The sequence below is a fragment of the Elaeis guineensis genome, chromosome 8, assembly GCF_000442705.2.
Source record: "Elaeis guineensis isolate ETL-2024a chromosome 8, EG11, whole genome shotgun sequence".
Lineage (NCBI taxonomy): Eukaryota > Viridiplantae > Streptophyta > Magnoliopsida > Arecales > Arecaceae > Elaeis > Elaeis guineensis.
This window is the reverse complement of record NC_026000.2, coordinates 139,312,760-139,316,643: the sequence shown is the minus strand read 5'-3', so window position 1 is coordinate 139,316,643 and position 3,884 is coordinate 139,312,760. Positions and strand designations below refer to the sequence as shown.

General features: G+C 39.9%; 1 pseudogene; it reads left to right on the top strand.

Annotated features, from left to right (window-relative positions):
* Window positions 1–1,164: 1,164 nt before the first annotated feature.
* On the top strand, window positions 1,165–3,456 carry LOC140851285 (oxygen-evolving enhancer protein 2, chloroplastic-like; annotated as a pseudogene).
* Window positions 3,457–3,884: the final 428 nt, after the last annotated feature.

Genomic DNA, 3,884 nt, shown 5'->3' with positions numbered 1-3,884 from the left:
AGAAGATGATTCATTACTTACATTTCATGGAGCACTGAATGAACAGATCTTCTAACTTCTAAGAAATTCTTCCGTGCCTATTATCCAAAATTATATTTTTACATTAATTTTAATTCAAAATTCAATCTAAACAAATCCCAAATCAAGACCTCACTTAAAATCAGACTCTTCTCTAAACTAGATCAAAATCATCAAATGAAGCATTCCACTATGCTAATCCTAGAGGAATAACTCTAGAGAGAGAAAATCCATCAAGAGAGAGAAACAATCTAGAGAGAGAAAATTTTAGAGAGAGAAAGTTCAATTCTAGAGAGAGAAAGTAAAGGGTTCAGACTGAAAGAAGAGAGAGGAGAGAGAGAAACTCTCTCTCTCTCATTTTTTTATTTATTCATTTATTTTATATATATATATAAATATATATATATATATTTTATTATTATTATTATTATTTTCTTTTCTTTTCTCTCTCTTTTTTTCTTCTTTTTCTTCTTTTTCTTTTCTTTTCTTTTCTTTCTTTTTTCTTTTCTTTTTTTTTTTCTTTTCTTTCTTCTTCTTCTTTTCTTTTTCTCCCGTGGGTTTCCTTTGGGCCGAAACAGGAGACCGTGAGGTCCCCTCATTGGCTGGCCGACCGACGGCACAGTCGGTGTGGGGCGGCCATCGGCAGGAGGGGGTGACTCGCCGATAAGAAGAGAGCCAAACCGGTGGTCGGCGGTGACCACCGGCGCCGATAATCAAAGGGAAAATGGGCAAAAATGAAAGTTACTTCCGCAACAAAATCCGGCGACTCCGGTCGCCGGCGAGCATGCACATCGGCACGGAAAGGAAGGGGGAGAAGAGAGGAAGGGGAGGAGGCTTACCTCCGTCGCCGGCGAAGCTTTTCCGGTGAGAAATTGGAAGGCACGGTGACGGGTCTCCGTGAGAAATTTCCGGCGATTGCCGCCGTTTTGCTCCAGGATTTCTCGATGAGAGGAGAGAGGAGGGATCTCCTCCTTAAATAGGGCCGGAGGGAACTTGTTTCCGACTCCGATTAGGAGCCGATGAATGGAGGAAGAAGACTCTCTTCGGGAGTTCTTCTCCTCTGTTTTCTTTTTTTTTTTTTTTTTTTTTTTTTGTTTTGGGTTTTGGTGGGCTGAGATTTATTATCCGGCCGGGCCATCACAGGAAGAGATCGGAGAAGAGTAGGGGGAGGGAGAGAGAGAGAGAGAGAGATGGCTTCAACTTCATGCTTCCTCCACCACCATGCACCCTCCACCTCTAGAACTCCATCATCACGTCCAATGCCAAGCACCAGGCCCACCCAGCTGGTCTGCAGGGCGCACAAGCAGGCAGGCCAAGAAGTGAAAGCGACACGGTGGTCTCACGCCGATTAGCTCTGACAGTGCTCGTCGGTGCAGCTGCCGTTAGTGTGAAGGTCTCACCTGCCGATGCTGCCTATGGTGAAGCAGGTAATCTTTCCTTCGATTCTCTGCAACAAAATTACAAGCAATGAACTCAACAGGAGGAGAAAAATTGTCAGTTCATTTAAGTTGAGCTTGTGATGGTCCTAGCTGTCAGTATGTGTACAATTACATAGGAAGTTGAACAGAAAAGATGGATATTATAATACACAATGACCGAAATATTAAGAAATAATAGGTAGTTAGCTAATTTGCATACAAAAATTTAAAAAAAATCAATTTCACTAGCCAAATGCCTAAGATTATTTTTTTTCAGTGCAGCTAATATCTTTGGGAAGCCAAAGACAAATACAGATTTCTTGCCATACACTGGCGATGGGTTCAAGCTGATGGTACCATCAAAGTGGAACCCAAGCAAAGAGGTGGAGTATCCTGGTCAGGTGATGAGGTATGAAGACAACTTCGACTCCAACAGCAACGTTTCCGTCATGGTCACCCCCACATCAAAGAAATCCATCACTGACTATGGCAGCCCTGAGGAATTTCTTTCCCAAAGTAATTACATTTCCACTGTATATTGGTCCTTGATGCACTAGCAAAGTCTCAAGCATATGAATTTTTATGCAAGATAATCTGAACCAGGCCATACTCAACATGATAAAAATAAATCATCAGGAACAGTGATAACAAGTTATCCTGCTGTTATGTGTATGCCTCATGCCAAATTTTTAATGCTTCTTAGCTGGTAAAAGTGAGAACCACGAGTCCCAACCAGCAAACATTTTCTGAAGCTATTTGGTGCGGGATATATCTTAATCCTTTGCCACCTGTTCCAATTAAAGTCTGCATCTGCTGCCACAGCAAGTTTTCCACATCTTTTCTCACACATTCCATCAACATTCCTTGAGCGATTCCATTCAATTTGCTAAACCTTCAACCCTTAAACATACTCAAATTTTTATCACACTTTCTCTTATAGTGTAACTTGGCTCTCCAGTGCTTTGTCCTCGATAAGTGCCACACATGCTTTTCCTTTGGTGAATTCATGTTTCACCCAATTCTTCTGAAATCTTTGACATATCTATCTCAAGATTTTCTCCTCCCACATTCCATGAGATTAATCAAATAAAGTTCTAGTTAAAAAGTATTGGGTTTAAGAAAGGTTATTAGTCGGGTTTCTCCATATACATGGTAAGAAACAATTATCAGTAAAATTCTGCCACATGTGGCCCTGGGGTCTCTACACGAGTTGCTGAAGTTCAAAAAAAAAAAAGAAGAAAAGAAAAGAAAATGAAAAAAAGAAAAAGAGATACTTGCTCAAGAAAGAAAAAGCAAGAGTTTGGTAACTGGGCAAGGCTGCAGACCAAGTTTACGGGCAAAAGTTCAGAAAACAGAATCCAGGACTCAAAGTTCCAGTACTTTTATGTGCAGGTTGATTACTTGCTAGGGAAACAGGCTTACGCCAGCAAAACAGATTCTGAGGTCGGTCAAAACCATACCAAATTGATTAATATTTATCAATATTAGGTTTTGCATCTTTTGATACTTACATGACTAACAACATATGCATGATAATTAAAGGAAACATTATCAAATTAAAAGATTTTGTCTTGTAGGGTGGGTTCGACCAGGATGCTGTAGCAACAGCCAACATATTGGAAAGCTTCACACCAGTGGTAGGTGGGAAACAATACTACTACATCTCAGTTTTGACAAGGACAGCAGATGGAGACGAGGGTGGGAAGCAGCAGCTTATAACGGCAACAGTTTCAGATGGTAAGCTATACATCTGCAAGGCACAAGCTGGTGACAAGAGATGGTTCAAGGGTGCCAGGAAGTTTGTGGAGAGCACAGCCAATTCCTTCAGCGTTGCATAAGAAAGAGGTTGTGTGTGATATTTGTGTAAAATAGTTGAATGTAATAAGAACTGGCATCTTTAGGATCAGAATGTGTTTTATGCGAGCTGTCTGACAAGAAGATGGTATATGGGATTTCAAAGCGTCAGGCAAGCATTTTAATCTAAAAGATCTTAGAGAACTCTCTATTTTGTATCCTTAAATTCTATTTAGCAATATAAAATCTTATTATTCCAATACAAAACCTTTGACTCTGGGAGCTATGCCTAAGATTTGCGAGACAGCAATCTAAAGGAAAAAAGACAAGAGTAGCTAGTATTAAGGATCAATTCATCACAAACTTATTAGTTCCAATGCTGAATGAACTCATCCCCTAAAACCCAGCAACAACTGTATTAGGTTTTTTTAAAAAAATTGAACATATTTGTAGCAACCAACGTTTTAAATCCTGATGGGATAGGGGTTGTCTCAGCTGTCCATCCTATTCCTATAAGAAAATAAGATCGAGATAGGTTCGCAACCTTAAAACCCATCCACATGGAGAGAAAAGAAGCAAGAAGAAAGAAGGAAAGGCAGGAAAGATGAAGAAAATGAAAAAAAAATGAAAGGAAAGAAGAAGAAAAATAAAAAA